Genomic DNA, 19,482 nt, shown 5'->3' on the forward strand with positions numbered 1-19,482 from the left:
CCACGTACTTAATGTGTGCGTTGCTTAGAAGTTTGGCTTAATCCTACTCTTGAAAATTACTCTGAATCATTATCTTCTGTTAACGAAAAGAAAAACAAAACAAAACAAAGCAGAAATATGAGAAGAGAGGATTGAGAGAAAATTTCCCTTTTTTTGGACTGCGAACTTCAGGCGATGTAGTCTGAAGCTTATTATAATCACTTTTCTTTCTGTAAAGAGAACAATGGAAACTCTCTGCAAGCTCTAGATCAGATCTTCCATTCTTACCCTCGATAAACAGTATTTCATTTTGTGAGGAATCTCATTTGAACTTAACGTCAGAGGTAAGTTACTATTCAATGTGACTAAGAAGCACTCAGAGATTTAACCCATATTGCTTCCTAACCACATTCTGGTCCTTATCAGAAAGTCTACTGCTATTTTTAGTGAGCAAGGGGTTTTGCTTCAGCTTGACTGTTAGGTTTTTATATTTGTTTTTTTTTTTTTAACTAGTTAATAGATAAAGTGGCCAAAAAAACCCCCAACTTATAATAAAGTATATAGTATTAAATAAAGTATATAGTAGAACTGGGTTTTTAGGATGAATAAAGTTGATTTAATTGTACGAAATTTTTCTGCAGTTACCTCAAGATAGCTAGTGACAAAAGTATATCCTAATTTTTCTGGTCCTTCCCTTCATCATTTTTCACAATAAAAAAGTGAAAGAAGGTATTTTGCAATATTTCACGAATGGCATGCTGCTGTTTGAAGGTGGTGATTTTGAGATTGTACTTTATATTGATCAGAGTAACAGAGTCATAGAGGAATTTCATCTGTTTCTGATAATACTGAAAAGTCCACCTTGCAGTATCACATAGAATTGCAAATCATAAAAATATTGCTTGGGACTTTTGGATGTCATCTAGTCCAACCTCTCACCTGAAGCAAAACAGCAGCCAGCAGCAGATCAGATGCAGTCATGGCTTTACCTAGATGAATCTTAACAAACTCCAATGATGGAAAGTCCACACTCTCTTGGTAGCCTGGTCCAGTGCTAGTGAGAAGTTTTTCCTGATGTCCAACCTCACACTCCCAGCTTGCAATCTATGGCCTTTATCCCTTGATGTATCATCTGCCACCACTGAGGAAGAGTTTGGCTCTGTCATCTTTGTAATCGCACTTGAAGCAGTTGTAGCCAAGTCACCTTTTGGTCTCAGCTTCACCGAACTGAACAAGTGCAGCTCCCTCAAACTCTCCTTGAGGGTGATGTGCTCCAGGCCCCTAACCAAAGTTTTAAGTTATGCCTTTTGGTGTGTCAGCCACTCTGCCCAGTTTAGTGCCATCCATAAATTTGCTGAGAGTGCATTCTGTCTCGTCAGCCAGGTCACTAATGAAGATATTGAACAATATGGGCTCTACTACTGACCTCTGGTGTGCTCCACTTGTAAAGGACTACCAACCAGTTAGTTAATTACTGAGCCATTGATTATTACCCTTTGAGCCTAATGGTCCGGCTACTTTTCAGCCTGCCTAACAGTCCATTCATTCAGCCCTTGCTTTCTTGGTTTCCAAATGAGAATGCTGTGGGAGACAGCGTCAAAAGCTTTACTAAATTCAGGAATAGTATTACATCTACGGCTCTCCCCTTGCTCACATAACCAGGCACAGGAGGCAATCAGGCTGGTCAAATATGATTTGCTCTTAGTTACGCCATGTGAACTGCTCTTGATTACATGCCTGTCCTTTGCATGCCTAAGAATGGATGCCACAAAGGTGTACTCTGCGACCTTCCCATGGTCTGACCGACAAGCCCAGAGCTTTCAGGTCCTTGCTTCCTGCTTTGTTTGCCCATGGTTGTTTTAATCATGTTTGAAGCTATTTTTTCTAAGCAGAAGGCTGATGACAATGGCATTTATAAAGCAGATCATAGTGAGATTAATAGAAGATACTGAATCAGACAGCTTATAATGGAAACTGAGATGAGTTGCAGGAAGCATTTAAGATCCACTTGCAAGAGAACAAGCAACAGGCCCAAAGGTCTCAGTCACTTAACGTAACGACAAGTTACCAAAGACTAATGAGCCTGTCACTGACAGAAGTCTATACTTATTGACTACTCCAGGAGTTACATTTTCTTTTTGTACGCTTGCCAGGTTATCATATAGAATTAATAAAATGGAAAGTGTCTTTTAAAAGTTCAGTCTGACAGGTAGGAAGAAAAAACTGCTAATGTTACAGGAAAGACCTAAGAAAACCATGTTGTTATTGTTTTTCAGAGCACAGAAAGGTAGAAGAAAATGAAAATCCCTTTTATTTAAGGCAATTTTTCATACATCTTACTGACTTCACTTGCTTATAAAAGTCCATAATGTCCTCATTATTTTGGAGGGTTTTGTTCCTTTATGTTGCTTTAACTTCACCAGACTGAAGGAATAATCTCTACATTCTAAGATCTGACCTATGATCATTGCAAAGCACAGCATTGTAACCACAAGACCACTGGAACAAAATCTTGAGGAAAAAAGGAGAAAGGTTACAAAATTTTTTGTGACTCACTATTCTCTCAAAATAAATCTGTCCTGTCATAGAGTTACAAGGTTCAGCCATTTTGCGCTCTTTAAGCTGTGAATTTACTGAAAATCATCCTGAGAGAATCCTAAAGCATAACAGCAGTCTAACAGAAGACAGTTATTAGAAGAAAGTTGTAACAGGTTGGAAAGGTAGCAGAATCAGAAAAAACGAATACTTTCTCACTAGCAAAACAGCAAAGTTTTATTAAATCATTAAAATAGAGAAAAGTCCCTTCATAGTTCAAAGCCATATAGCAGATACTTTGTTGCTTAGAAACGTTCAAAGGAAAGCATCTTCAAGTATTTCTCAAATCAAATTCATGCCTGTCTAGAATTTATGTAGAACTTCTTCATGATCAAAAGAATTTCTAGGTCGCAGAGACTGATTTCTCCTGATTGTCCATATTAAAAAAAATCTTGCAAGGATTTTTGCCACTTAAATTAAAAGCACTGAAACTATGCCAGTAGAGGGAAAAAATGTCCATGGTACCAATACAGTAATGTTTAGAGACACTCATTGGGTAATAAAATTTTGAAAAGAAATCCTTGACCATCTTACAGCAATTTATTCTGAACTTCCCCTTTACAAAGTAACTGTCTCACTGCTTTTTAGTATGAGTCACTTCTCTGTACAGACTAGAAAAAAATCAATAGTTTTTTAACAGTATTACAAAATTCAGGCTACTATGTAAAAAGCTGTCATGTAATTAAATCTTGACACACACAGACAGAAGAAAAAACTAAGTATAACTATTAAAGATATGTTTAATTCCCCCCCCAAAAAAATTTTTTTTAAAAGCTCTAATTAGCAAACAATGACAGAAAAAAGATTTTTCATATAGTGTCATTCAACCCTAAAGATTTTATATTAGCTTCTATGTGAAGATAAAGTACATCATGGTTAGACTACTTGCTGACAGTTTGTTGTCAGATTTAACAGTAGATCATGGCAGTGGGGGGTGGGAGGCAGGATGTGTAAAAGATAATTTCTTATCTAATAATCTATTTCTGTCTCCTTGTAATTAGCAAAAGGTGGGAAACAACAGAATATTTAAAATTTTCATCCCTCTACCATCTAAGTCTCTCCTAAATTTCCATTTGCTGATTAAGAGGCAACTACTTTGGAGTAATCAGCAACACAGAAACATAGCTTTTTACTTTTTCATCACACTAATTGATGTTTATCTACAATATTTTACCAACAAATAATATATTTTCCTAATATTTATTAAATTGTAAATAATTTACCAACTGAGTTGCTGCTTCCCAAATTTTCAATTTTTTGTTTTAAAAGTTAAAGTGGTTTTGATTCTCCTAAATGTCATAGAAACAGCTTAAAGGAATTAACATCATCCTCTAAATAATCAAAACAGAGAAAACAACTCAACAGAGCAGTAGGACAAAAGAAAACTTGTAAAAATTAGGGTCAAATCACCCATTGGGTGGGTGGTAAAGTGGAAAAAAAGCCAAGCAACTTTTTACATGAGCCTTGGTAGTAAAATATCTGTTGGCAATATAGCTGCAGTTTATAAATTGTAGAGCCAGAGCAAGAATGATTATATAGGATTCTTACTTTCCTGAATACTTGCATGTTTGAATATGGTATGAACAGTTCTTCTAGATAAGTGGAGGCATGGGAGTTATTGTTATTGAGTTTCTATGAAGAACTATTTCCAATTTCCCATTTTAACACCATCATTGCTAAAGATCATGAATATTAACTGAACTTTGAGGTATTTCTAGATCAAGATTAGAGTCACATTGTGCTCAAAGTGGTTTCTATAGACTTTATAACCTTTGACTGAAGATGGCACAAACACAAGATTAAAGCATATCATTTTGGATAGTAACTTGTGAAATCATATTGTTTTCACATATCAACATATTGTTGAGCTAGGAGAACCCATTAATGTTAATTAAGGAAAATAAAGAGAGCACCAGAATATGGGCTGCACAACTGAAGAGAACACACACAACTATAGGAGACGTTGCAGAAATTAAATTTATCATGACTATGAGGTTAATTACAGAGGCTATACAAATATTTGAATAAAACTAAACTGATTTAATCAGAGAAAGATTGTTACAGATTTAAAATGAAAAAAATTTTAAACCAGAAAACATTTCAAAAAACAAATCAGATAATGAACAGGAGGGAGCAGAGGTTCTTGAAAGGGCAAGGAATATATATTGACCATCCTTTAGTCCCAAGTGTCCACAACTCTGTGTAGTTATTGTGCTAGTTAAAATGAAATGTGATTGCCATCTCACACCCTCCCAAAGGGTTCTCCATATCCCTGAATTAAAACCCCAAAGGTCTGGAGACCTAGGAGAGGGCGAGCTTACACTGCAGAGGAGTTTAAGACTTGTCTGAGGACCCAAATTAGTCAGCCGATGAGAGTATATCTCTGTGAAGAAGTAACAAAAAAAAGAACTTCTGCCCAGGAAGTTATGCCAGAAATGCCATGGGAAGCAATGAAAGCTTAATGGAATATGGGCCCAGTGTGACCAGAGGCAACAGTTGTTTTCTCTACATGTAGTGGTGAACATGTATCTTAGAAGATGTTAATAAACTAAAATATATATCTCCTGAACTTAAACTTTTCTATTTAATGASCATAAATGAAAACAGACTATTAAAATTTTTTTCCCAAAGAAACAGAAAATAAAATAGAAAAAAAATATGCTGCTACTACATGCACACATTATGCACCCATATTTTGAATATTGTTTTCCCATATGAAAAGTATTAAATAATCTAGGACACTTCATCCTGGAAAACAGACAACTGAGGGGAATATGTCTGTAAAATCCAGACTTGGACAAAGTTAATAGGGAATGATTGTTCACTGATTCTTCCAAGAAGGATAGAAGGGCTAACAAAAAAGAAAAAGGCACACAATAGGTAGTTCAGCTGTAGAATTCTTTGCTGCAGGAGATTGTGGATGCTAACATTTTAAATGGGTTCAAAATTCCATTGAGACCTGCTAAAATTAACACACTTCAAAAAGTCTGTGAGCCAAAAGTCACTGGAGACTGGAAAAATGGGAACTGACGCTGGCCACCATTCTCTCCCTCCCTGCGACTCAAATGATGTTCAGGGGCATTGCTGCCCTTTTTGCTTAAAATTTTAGAACTTGACATTCTTCAAAATACATGTGTTCTGTAGGCACTGAGACTCACAAACCCTGCATGCACAACTTAGCTAACTTCATTGGACCTATAATTTTTGATTCTTGCTGACATYTTATCCATGAATGTCACATGCTGTAAGAATATTAACTTGTGTTACATATCACATTTGACAAGTTCAAAGAAAAATTTTCTTATTGAGCCAAATTTAAGTTTCAAATTGTCCTCCAACTTCATGTTACTTTATTTATGAACACTAATAATGTATTTTTATTTACATTTCTCGGCTAGATTCAGATCAGCTAGATTGTGTGTGGTCACACAACCAGTCTCCTATCTGGAAAATCTTATCTGCTAAATTTTCAAGCTCATAAACCTACATTTTGCAACGTTCTAAAATGAGGGCAGTGCCAGATGACTGCAAGCTCTTATAGTCCTGTGGTTCTTCCGCCTTCATATTTCAATTTTGAAAAAAAAATCAAACCAGCTTTGTGTTCCCATAGCTTTTATTATGCCAAAGAAGCCCTTAATAATTGTCAGATTTCTCCCAAACTAAACTGAGGCCACTTGCACTATTGTACGATGGCTACAGCATATGAATTTCTTTTTCCAGTCCAGACCTTTCTGACACTGCCTTCATTACTAACTCTGCAAACACCAACTCAAGTTTTTCATATACTGGCTCACTTCCCAAATGCTTCTGCCTGTCACACAGTAACAATAATTCTCTCCTCATCATAAAACTTTGCTTCTTATTTGCACTAAATAAGTCTTTTGATAAACTGATACTAGAAAATACTTCATTGAACTTCCAGACCCGAATTCTTTGCAGCTATCTTTTTTCCTTTTTGAATTAAAAGGTAGCTAAAAACAGGCACCACATAGGCAAAACAATGGGTAATTGTTCTGTGCTTCATGAGATTAATTTCTATGTAAATTCTCACAGATTATTTCTGTAAGGTTAGACTGAGCTTGGGAAATAGTAATAGAGTATAAAAGTTGATAAGAATTCAAAATAAAACCAAACTCAAAGGGACCCAATGTACTTATCAACCACTTATTATAATGAAAAATAATCCTGTGATGCATTGACTGAGAAACATGACTGTTGAAAGAAACAAAATTTGTAACTTTGCAAGTTGTTGATGAAAAGGACTTTATTATTCTCTTTTAAAAGTAAATGATTACACATGTTAATTAGAATTGAATTGCAGCCAGTCTAAGTCTAAATGTCTCCACTGTTTTGAGGAAATCAAAAACGAGGTTCCAGACTTGACTGAACTCCAAATTTTAATCTGCAGGCCTGCTTCAGGGCTGTTTCTAATTTTAAACTTGACAGTGAGCAGCTCAAGCTTACCATGAATATAAGAAGTTTTCCTGGTCTCTGTGAACAAACAATAACACTGAGCATAAGGTCAGTGCAACTGAATCAATTCTAAGGTGAGAGCCAGACTTCAAGCAATAAATCTCCAACCTTATTTCTTCTTTTTATGTAACTCTGGTCTTTCAAGTTTCATCAGAATTAGAAAATATTCAGTAAGAATAAGGTCCATAATAAGATAATTATCCCAGACTCTTTACACTCAGAGTAGTATCTGAAATCTTGACTGAACTATACCTTCATCTGTCACCTATTAAACCTATTAAAAGTAAAAAATTGTTGAGTGCTCATGTCTAAAGGCAAACTGTTATGTATCATCATAACCTCTGTCAACTACTGAAGAAAAATAAGCAAATGCACATAAAAGTTAGTGGATTATTCCATAAAGTATAGATTATCTGACTATTTAACTTACCTTGATGTATGATTTATGAGGACCTACTCTGTCACTCATGCTGCTTCCCTGAACAAATAGAGCTGTTCCTGGACAGGGAAATAACACAAGAATTAATTATGGACATAGCAATTACTTAATAAAATATAATAAAACTCAAGGGAGGTTTCAATATTTTTACTAATAATATGGTCTTTGTTTAATCTTTATAAAACTTCTTACTGCTGTGTTGCTGAACTTCTTACTGTCCCATCACATGAGCCCATGTGGAACTTGCAACTTAACAGGAATAATTTTCATTGAACTTTATGTTTTCTTACTTATGTTTTGTTATTGCTTTCATATTTTTCCTCTCATTTGATCTATACATTCACAAGCTCCATTTTCTCTCAGCTCTCCATGACTCTCTTTCTTTATATCATATTAACATGTTTTCTGGGTTTCTGCTAGATGTTTGCAGGAAACAGTAAAGAATTTCCCATCTCCCAAAGGTGCCTTATCTACTAGGTGAATGGGTCAGAAGGTCATTTTCCTCTATGGTCAGAATAGCAGGGATTTTCCTTCCTTGCTTTGTATCATTCTGTCATTGGCCAACTGAATATATGCAAATACATGAAATGGGGAACTTTTTTTCCGATATGAAAAATGTTGTATTTTGCAAGGTGTCTCCCAGGATAATGATTACTGGGATGCCTACAACTTTTAAAACAGAATAAGGTAAAATTCATGTTTGCAAATATCTTCTGCATGAAACTGCTTCACAGAAATTATAAACAAAGCCAGACTCAGAGATCTGCAAAACAAAAATTGTTCAACTATGCTACTCTATTTGGGAGTGAAAACAAAATTTGGGGGGCTTACTAATAGCTAGTTTCACTAAATAATTACAGTTTTCACCATGTCCATAGATTTATATTTTTTTGTAAAATAGGAAGCAAGAATAATAATAAAAAAAACTCAAAGTACCCCGATTTTGCTTTTTTAGTTTTATTTATATTGCAACTATACCATTTAAAATATATGTCATTATATATAAAAATACACAATGATATTTATATCACAAATATAATTCACTGAACTACTTAAATGAATAGCTTTTTCACATTGCTTAGTTTCAGATCCATATAAACATGTATGTTATAATCTAACCTACAGAGATGCATGAGCTTTATTCTAGTAAACTTTTACAGTGCATTCATTACCATGTATGCAGTAGTTATGGTGTTCAATATAATCATACTTCCTTTTACCCACATGGGCAAAGGTTATTCAGGAGTTACAAAGCATGAGGCAGAATTCAGGGTAATCAATGAGCAGCTCTCAATTAACTTTAGTGGATTTTGGATCAGATCTTATTTCCTTTTCTTCTTGACACAGACATCTGCATTTGCATTGTGCCAAAAGAATACTGACAATTAATTTTGTCTGCTGCGAACTACTCTTTGATCAGTGTGGCACTGCCCACTAGCAGCTAGAGAGTGAAAGAGACGTTTGTTTCCCATGGAATTAGTGAACTCCTGCAAGTTACCCCTGCCAAAATTAAGCAAATCAAACTCTAAAACACCCTACTTCTGCAGCCAGGTTGTTTGCTTTGTAAAATGTGATGCCAGCAGAAAAAAAACTTTAAAATAGAAGAAACTCAAATATTATATGACAGGTGGCCTTTTTGTTTGTTTTGATGAGACTGATAATTACATTGCTAAGACTTTTCTGAGAATGCTAATGAAGGCAAAATTGGCAATCAGAGTTGCCCCATGCTGCTTTGCATTAGCCATATCAAAGTGCAATGATTCCTTGTATAATATGGATTTTGTCACCCTTCTAATATCTCAGCCCTGTTTGCTGCTCCATTTGACAATTTGCCTGGAAACAGTTGTCCCCTCAGTCAGCCATTTCCACATCTGCCATTGTACGTTTATGTTTTCCCTTTCCTATAGAAAAAGATGTTTGCAATCGACCAAAGCTGACCAAGATGTCACATTGCGTGGGGCAGCTGCAACTTCACACTGCAGTTTTGTGAGCTTTTAAACTGTTAGTAATTGCTTTTAACATGAAACAAATTCAAAGCACAATAAGCTGAGGGAAACAAGGTCTCTAAGCAGACAAGACATTTTGGTGCTTATTAGTGCACATCTCAGGAACGGGGATCATATTGTACTCTAGTGGCAGTGCAAATCAGGCTAGCCTCAGCATCTGTTATTACAGATGAGAAAATATAAGCCAACAGCTCCAGCCACAGAATCACAGAATGGTTGAGGTTGGAAGGGACCTCCGGAGATCATCTAGTCCAACCCCCCTGCTCAAGCAGGGTCACCTAGAGCACGTTGCACAGGATTGCGTCCAGGCGGCTTTTGAAAATCTCCAGAGAAGGAGACTCCACAACCTCTCTGGGCAACCTGTTCCAGTGCTCTGTCACCCTCACAGTGAAAAAGTTTTTCCTCATGTTCAGACGGAATTGTCTGTGTTTCAGTTTGTGCTTGTTGCCTCGCGTCCTGTCACTGAGAACCACTGAAAAGAGTCTGGTCCCATCCTCTTGACACCTTCCCTTCAGATATTTGTACACGTTAATAAGATCCCCCCTCAGCCTTCTCTTCTCCAGGCTAAACAGGCCCAGCTCTCTCAGCCTTTCCTCATAAGAGAGATGCTCCAGTCCCCAATCATCTTTGTAGCCCTTCGCTGGACTTGCTCCAGTAGTGCCACATCCCTCTTGTACTGGGGAGCCCAGAACTGGATGCAGTCCTCCGGATGKGGCCTCACCAGGGCTGAGTAGAGGGGGAGGAGCACCTCCCTCGACCTGCTGGCAACACTCTTCCTSATGCAVCCCAGGATACCATTGGCCTTCTTGGCCACAAGGGCACATTGCTGCCTCATGCTTAACTTGGTGTCCACCAGCACTCCCAGGTCCTTCTCCGCAGATCTGCTTTCCAGCAGGTCAGCCCCCAACCTGTACTGGTGCATTCTTTGCTTCCTTTTCTTTTTCCTTGAATCTCAAATATACTTTGATACATACATGTTTGCATCTCACACTTATGTTTGGTACATCTGATGAAAAAAAAGGTGCAGCTTCTCTGTACAAACAAATGTTCTGAACAGGAAAAAACTAGGTCAAATAGCAGAGATTCACAATCAACACATTCAACATTTCATTGTGGTCTCACGTGTGCCCTGAGCATAATAATAAAATCAAAATTGTTTCACTTCTGCTTTTTGGATATCTCTTGTCTCAACAAGCTGCAGACATGAGGTTCCCAGAGCATAATCAGTACATAGCACCCAGCTTTGGAAGCTGCATATTCACCTATCACCACTGCAAATACACAACCAAGTGCTTATTAGGCAATCTGAATACCCAATACAGTTTGAAAACTGAAGTCCAGATACCCCAAATTTGGTATCCAAAAGTTCTCCAGCGTTTTGGTGAGCAAAATACCCCAAACCAACCCCTGCATTGATTTTTGCTCTATGTGAACTGTCTGAAGATGTTAAGAGTTCAGGGACTGTTGGTCGGTCAACAGGGCTGACTGATGTTGACTGTGCTGAGCATAGTGCTGTACATGAAAGGAAGAAAATGCAAATAAAACAAATCAAATATACTTGTGGCCCAAGATATCTTGAAATGTTCCATTAATTTGCTCTTGGTAAATATTCAGTAATGGTAAATGCTTCTTTTCTTGTGGATGAAAAAGAGAAGGATGTTGTTACTTCTCAGTTGTATTGTTCAGCCAGGTTCATGAAACATAGGGAGAGCTTGCCAGAGTCTTTTCCTGGCATACATTTCATCAACAAAATTGTTAATTAGTTCCAGCTGCACATTTCTTACTAAGGAAGGCAGGAAAGATAGTATCTTGGAGGGAGTTTGCACAACTGGTCTTAACAAGATATTTTGAATAGCGCTGAAATTCAACATACACTATGTTTTGAAATAAGAAATAGGAAGTCCCCTTCCCTTGTGCCACTCTTATGGAATCGCTTTCAGAGCAGAACTTCCACTTTAAATAATAAGGTTTGTGTGCATAAATCCTGAATTTCTTTGAAATTTGCCCCCAAGGAACCACTGGCCTTTGCCATGTAGTTCTGCAATTGTAAAAGACTAAAGCCAGCCGCAGGGCCTCTCTGAATAAACAGCTTTTATTTTGCCTGTGGGACTGTGGAACGGAATAGGTATTTTACTGAAATGCAGACAGCGGTGGCCCACTTCTCTCTACCTTATTTTGCAAACACTAATTTATTTGAGCCTTTTGGCATTAGGAATCTTGATTTTTCCTGTGTGATTCACTAATATGTCTTTCCACTAAGCCTCTCAGGATAGGAGCATTGGACCTCTTTCCTACAGGAGGATAAACACGGTCTGATTAATCAGAACATAGATATCACCAGGGCTCTTTTCTCACTCAGCAGTTGCGATGCCTGCACAGCACCATGACTTAACTCTGAGACCCTTCCTTACCTGCTCAAGCTTTTCCAGGGCTGTATGAACTGGACTGCATTACAATTGYACCCTGACTTATCAAGGTACCTCAGCTCCAGTGAAATAACGTAGTAATAGGAGGAGAATTAACATGTTTTTCCATTTTATGTATTTACTATAGTTTTCCTACCTACTCTCATTACTCTGAACACTAGCATTAAGTGGCCCAAACTGCAATATATGTAACTATTTTCATTTTTTTATTTTTAATTTTACTTAAATTAACATGGGACTTCCCATTACTGGATCTCTGCCAGGAACAGAAACCTAAATGCCTTGTATTTTATTTTTTATGGTCTAGTAAGTAGACTATACTATGTTAATTTTCATGTTGCTAGACAAATAGTACATTGCAAAACCGATCATTTCACAATAATTTTCCCCTTATTATTATAATGTGCTTTACAGGCTAATACTGAAGCAAGGGGGATTTCATGTATCTGTGCTGCAGCCTTAGGAACAGCTTGTGTCCTTACCAAACAGATGAATGTCCAGGAAAGGCTGGGCCACATTTCAGGAGATTAAACAAGGATCCTGAATTAATGTATTAAATCTATTCAAAGTATTATGTTCTCTCTCCTTATAGACAAAAGATAAATCCCAATAAAAATGCAGTCAGTTCCTTTCCTTCCCATCTCCCTAAAACAGAATGTGTAAAATACATACAGCTGTGTTATATTTTATTATGAGTCAAGTCTTTGTCAATTTATTTATATGAGCTTCTGGCTTGTATGAATGGACAACAAGACTAAACGATTGCCAAAGGGCAGAACGCAGGCCATTTTGTTCTTCAGTAGATTTAATTTATGTCTCATACCAATGACCAGCATGTAAAATACTCCAATTGCTCAAGTTATTTTTGGAAAGGAGAAGCGCACTTCCAATGCAGCTTGGCAAGTTCACAATAAAGGATAGCACTTTTGCATTAGAAATTTCTGCAAAACTAACAAGGTTTCATCTATTTCAAGTAAACTTCCAGCAATAACTAATCCAGGCTAAGAGAGTGTCCCAACTCACTCTAAACAGGAAAGGGGATCCATTCAAATGTTTCACACAGCTCTAACCACTTCACAAGAATAAATCCATCACAGAACCCATCACAGAATCACAGAGTGGCCAAAGTTTGCGTCTGTGACCTTTTCACTTCTATGACTGGTATGGTTGAAGCTTTGTTAATACTAGTAATGGATGTTCTCAACACTTGTGCTCATCTTATACATCTTATTTGACAAGAGAACTTCAATCACTAATATGCTACAGGTATCAGGTATACTGAAAAAAATCAGAAGAAATATATGCAGTAGCTACTATCTTTACAATAGCTTTACTTAGCTTCAATTTGGAATCCATAGAATATATGGCAGGTGGACTTTGGATACTTTTTCTTGAAATGAAGATGGTAACACGTTATTTAACCCAATTGGGTTACTTTTCCTTAGGAAGAAAAAAAATATATCATGCCTATAATTATAGAATAAAAAACGGCTGGCATAAAGTAAAAACTGTTTAAAATCTGTACAGTAAGTAAGAATCCCACTGTTTGATCCTTTACATACACATAAGACACTTTATTTGAAAAATTATTTCTGTATATCAGGCTGTCAAGCAGTTCATATAATAAATAAATAGAAAAAAGGACAAAATAATTGGGACTTTTTAGCACACTGGCTTCTAGTCACTGTTGCATCAGTGTGTAGTCATCACAGCGTGCATTACAGCAGGAGTAAGAGGCATAAGAAAACTGGAAGAGGACAGTGCAATGGTCTGGCAGATGTGTTGTTTAGGTACAGATTTTCATAGGTCATACAATACCCTTTAATTCAAATATTTCAGTCAAAATTAGGCAYATTTGAAGATCTGAGAATCTGGGCCTTAGTGCCTAAAAGACTTTTTTTTTCCTTTTTTAAAATTTCTTTTTGGTACATAGACCTACAACTAAATCCCCTTCTCCCAAACATGGGCATGAAGGGGCTATCTGATCCTGAATTTAATACAGTTCAGCTGTTCACAGATAATAAAGAAATCACAAAGTGAGCATATTCCTTTGCAAGGAATGCAGACCAAACCTGCAGGAGATTCCTCATATGCCATATCCAAGATGTGTGCATGTTTAAGACAGGAAGGGAGATAGGCCAAATAAGAGGACTTATCTTTCCCTTCTTATCAGGAATCGTTACCACCATATAATTCAGTGACTCAGTTCCTGCTCCACATTCTGTACGACTATAAGCACTCCACAGCTTTTTTCCAAATTACCAGTTTTCAAAGTCAAGCCAATTTCCTTAGCATAAATGTTAGGGAAAAGATTTACTCTGCAGAGCAAATAGTATGGCCAAATTTTAAGGGTAGTTTTTCAGCACTCTTTCATTGCAGTTCAGGATTTGAATTAATCTGTAACTTGACGATGCTACTGTAGTAGATACGGAAGGAAAGAAAAGGAGTTTGTTGCACTATTGCGTGTGTACTCCTTCAAAAGATGTTTTAAACTGAGATTTATCTGCCCCTACCTGCTGTTCGGCCAGAATTTGAAGAGTTTGCATACCATTTTAACAAACTTAGAAAATATTCCTAGCATCCTGATGTTTCTGATTTCTGCTGTCTGAAGTTGAAGAAATCTTATTACAATTGTTCATTTACACAAAGTACACCATTTAATTCATTGCTTGCAAAGTGTTTCGTTATATCTAAAGAATGTGCGATATGATACAAACCACTAATATTCCTGAGATTCAGCAGAATAGATCTTTTGTGTAAGATGAAGTATTCATTTTATTTAAGTGCCATCATTATCAACCTTTGAATGAATATCTGTGACTTGTTCATTCATCTTACACAAAGCAGTCTTCTCTCCCTGATTTCAGTAGAGAGGCTAGTGTGAGTAAGGATGAAATTATTAGGGGCAGCATCCTTTCTTTCAGAGTTGGATATTTATATTTTATTTGCTTGGATAAAACTGTCCCATGTAGCTACATGAACCCAAATATTTGAATTTGAATGTTTTCTCTGATTCARCTTATGAACATTTTACTCACCTCAGTAATAACTTTTTTAAGTTGAGAGGAATTACCATATTTTTCGTCACTATTGTCACAGCATGGCAGAATGGGCAAGTAGGTTGTCTGTTTTGGGAGGATCTTTCTGCATAGGCTGGCTGACATTAAAGATTATGTTGTAAGAGATTTTGTAAATGACTCCATTAAAAACAAGTTAGACCCTCTCTCACTAGACTCTCATGAATAATACGGTTCACAGCACTTGCAGATCTACAAACATTTATGCGAGTGCTGAGAATAACATTATGTTTGCTTATGAGATACCATGATGATTGACAATGATATTCACCCTAAGGAGACCAAAAAACAAAGCTTTGGGAGTTACAGTGGTGGCATGGAAGGGAGAAGAAGTATTTTTCTTGCTTCTTACAGGTAGAAAGCAAATATTTGTTATTTACAGAGTGGTTTTAGTCTATTCTTCTCTGGGAGTTTATCCTTCAAACAAGTTGTTTTTGAAAATGCTGATATAATTTATTCAGCCATGAGAGAAATACGCTGTGTGTTCTATTTGACTGCTCTGAATGCACAAAATGTTTACTTCCTTGTAACATTCACAGTGGCCAGAGAAAATGATAAACAAGGATAAAGACGAAAACTGGAATGCTGAGTACCACGGGTACCACAGGGATCTATACTACATCCAGGTTTATTTAACACCCTCATTAATTCCCTGCAAGGGGAGTAAACTGTTTTAATGAAATCTGTAGATGATTCTAAACTGAGAGGACTTGTAAATACCAATGAGAACAAAAAGTAGTACAAMGAAATCAGCAGAAATTAGAACGACAGACAGAAGGTAACAAATTCAATTTCAATTTGAATGTGTCAGAAAAATGTTAGTAACATAAAAGGGGATGACATCTTTCTAGGCCATGAGAACCAGTCCCCTGCTATTGAATTGTTACATATATCCCACTTCATAAATGTAACCCAGTATCTTGTTATATCAGCAGTCTGTCCCAGGCTATTTCAGCTTCTTATATACCATATTCCTTTCTCCTGAATTCTTAGAGCTCACAGTCAATAAGAGGCACATGGAAAAAGTTTCTCTAATGTGGTAGATAGACAGAAAATTAGATATGTTTTTGTAGGCAGATATGAAGCCAAAGGAGCTCAATGCAACTTTAAACTCCAAATTAATATTCCATGCAGTTCTGTCTTTATAAATCATTGCCGCTGCTTAATCTAGCATATTAATGTGAGAACCTGACCAGTTTAATGCATAGAAATTCACTGGAAAACAGGAAAATGTTCAGAAGAGTGCTACAGGTACAAGAAAAGCTGATTTAAAAGACAGTTGAGACACTCATTTCTCAGTATGAAAGCAAGAGGGTGCCAACAGAGGTAGAAGCAGGTATTTGGGGAATGCCCATTGATTTCAGATGACATAACCACGGACTGAAAGAAACGTAGTTGAAGAATGAACAGTCAGAGCCATAAGAAGTCYGCACACAAAAACCAGCCATAGTAAATAATATTACTAAGACAGCATTCAAGAATTTAAGAAATTTAAAAATTATTATTGTTTTTTGGTTAGGCTGCTGAGCTAAGAACTTAATTATTCACAAAACTCCAAGGAACACATTCAGTCAATTCACCTGCCCAAGTAAGTCCCTTTAGTTTGATACAATGTAGTTTTCTATAGGGCATTACTTTCCCTTCTGTGTATGCAATAAGAGCTTAGATTTCCTTTGGGAAAACTGAATGCACAACTTTCTGCTATATTTTTACCCCTGAGAAGAAATCTTTTCTACCTCTTCTTTTTCACCCATAAGCATGACACATCTGTGCAGTTCTAATAAGCAATGCATATTTAATTGGCAAAGGCAAAAACAGACAGTTCCACAAAGTGTTAAAATCTGAGGCACCTCCGCAAGAGCAACCTCAGGTCATGATCCAAGTGTTGTTTTTTCAGGTTGCAAAAAACACCGGTTCTGCAATTCCTTACTGACCAGAAAGGAGTCTATAAACATCAAGTGTTTGCCTTTTTTGAAGATACAGACTCTCAAGATACACAATGTTTTAAAATTAATAGATAATAAAATAATAAAAATAATAAAATAAAAATAATACATGAGATTTTCTTTTGTATGTGAGATATAAACCTTGGTGGATTTCACAGCTCCAGTTACTCTGTAGTATCACAAACTGATGTATAAGGGGATAAATATTTATGTGGGTGTGTGGTTTCCTGCTTTTTAAGTAAATAAAATTTTTAATGAGTTTTAAAGCCCACAAAAAATAAAGAAAAAAGCAACCCTCTAAGAACGGCTATATGCCAAGAATCCTAACAGCTAGGAAAAATGTGTATTATGACTTCARGGCAGATCTGCTGGTGAGATCTTCAAGTCAGCATACCGAAAACACCACAGTTTTACCGGATCCCAGCCCACAGAAAATAACATTTGAAGAGAGATGAGTCCAGATGTGCTGGGGGACCCTGGCGACGGGAAGCGGCCTGACAGCAAGTCCTGCTCTGCAGTATGGCTGCCGGGCGTGGCGAGGGCCCGCCCAGTGCCCTGTCATGGCTGGAAACCACCCAGGCCACAAAAACCGGCTCCCTCAGCCACCTCACCAGGGAGAGTCCTTTCCTTCCCGTCAGCAGGGCGGCCAGCAGGGGGCGAGCCCCCTGCCTGCTCTCCTCTCTGCCCAGCCTACCTGAGGGGAGGCACCATTGTGCTGCCACAAAATGGCTGCCAGGTGAGGGGAGGAGCTGTTGCACTGTCACAAGATGGTGGCCAGGGTGAGGGGAAGTGTTGTCGCACCATCACAAGATGGTGGCCAGGGAGTTGTTCGGGCCGGGGCTCGCTGGCTGGGCCCATCCCACCGCCCCTCTGAGGGGAGCCGGGCCGTTACTGCTTTTTTTGAAAGTCTGCTTCATATCGTAACAGGAGGTGGTATAATATTTCCTCTTTTTTTTTTTCTTTTCCAAAAAACTTTGCAAAGCTTTCAGCACAAGCATTTCTGTCCATTCTAGTTATCTTTTTTAAAAATGAATCAACTTTTGGTTTATTTAATACTGGTCTAAACCTGTGTTGTTGCCAAAAATTGTGTCAGCCTTCAATGGGTTTATCCGTAATATACTCTCAGACACAATCTCTTCAGACTAAATATTAACGTATTAAATAATACAAAGCTATAAAGCCGTTGGAAACCAAGCGAATGGAAAGCGGTGATGATTTACTGAGACAAGAGTATGTTAAATAAATAAAGAGTGAAGACTTTGAGAGAAGAATTAGGTGTTGCCATAGCAGCTGGAAAGGAAGAGAAAACGAATACAGTGCTGATATGGCAGCGAGTGCAACAGCAGCTGGGCTGACTGAAAAAAGGGTGCAGGGTCTCGGCTGTGTCGGCTGCCACCCTGCTGGCCACCACTGAGCTGAAATACCTACCCCAGTAAGGAATATTTCATTTTCTTGCCTGCTTGCCAGAGTACTTTCTTGCTTTTTGGGGGAGCTGAGTGATGTTATGTGATCAGGCAAGGGCCACAGGCAGGTTAAAGTCAGCCGGGTGGGGAGGAGAGAAGGGAATGCATCATGTTTCTTGTAGTGGCGGAGAGCTGCTAATTTAGCCCACGTCACCTTACCAAAACATGCCGCCAGGCATCTGCCCCCGGATCCTCTCCACAGCCATGCCACCGCGATTCGGCCCACCATTTGTACCAAAGTTTGTGTGCTCGAGTTTTAAAAAAAAACCAGGGTTCTGTATGCTGCAGGTTTGCTTGATTGGGGTTTGTTTTTCTTTTTGGTTACAGTAAAACAATCTTCTGAAGACAATCTGTGGCAGAAAAATAGAGAGCTAGATACTGCACGATTTTCTATAAGCATTTCCTCTTGGAAATGGTACACAGGCATTCGGGTACGTTTGCTGCAAATAAAAATATACCACTATTAATTTTAAAGAGTTTGTAAATATTACCACTTCTTTGACACATTAATATAGTACTTACTGGGCAGAGCCCGTTCAGCATATTTTAATCCCAGTTTCACAGCTGAAATTAGAGTTTGCCGTATAGCTGGATGCATGCATGCCTCTCTGACGGAGCGTCTTCTGCAGTTGGCCTCTACAGACTCCAGGGCTCTGCCTGGGCTAGCGGCACTTAAGGCACTCTCAAACAAGTCTCAGCTAAAAAGAGGCACAGCTCATACATACTTTGACAAAAAAAACCTGTCACAGAATCACAGAATGGTTGAGGTTGGAAGGGACCTCTGGAGATCATCTAGTCCAACCTCCCTGCTCAAGCAGGGTCACCTAGAGCACGTTGCACAGGATTGCGTCCAGGAGGGTTTTGAATATCTCCAGAGAAGGAGCCTCCACAACCTGTGCCAGTGCTCTGTCACCCTCACAGTAAAGAAGTTTTTTCTCATGTTCAGGTGGAACTTCCTGTGTTTCAGGAAGTTTCCAGTCCAGTAGAGGATAGTCCTCGGTTGATGGGAGCACAAATCGGGGAAGAGAGGGGTCTGCTCCAGTTCGACTGGCTGCAAAACCTTCACTGCTGGGAAAGT

Source organism: Apteryx rowi, unplaced genomic scaffold, assembly GCF_003343035.1.
Source record: "Apteryx rowi isolate R43461 unplaced genomic scaffold, aptRow1 scaffold_809, whole genome shotgun sequence".
Lineage (NCBI taxonomy): Eukaryota > Metazoa > Chordata > Aves > Apterygiformes > Apterygidae > Apteryx > Apteryx rowi.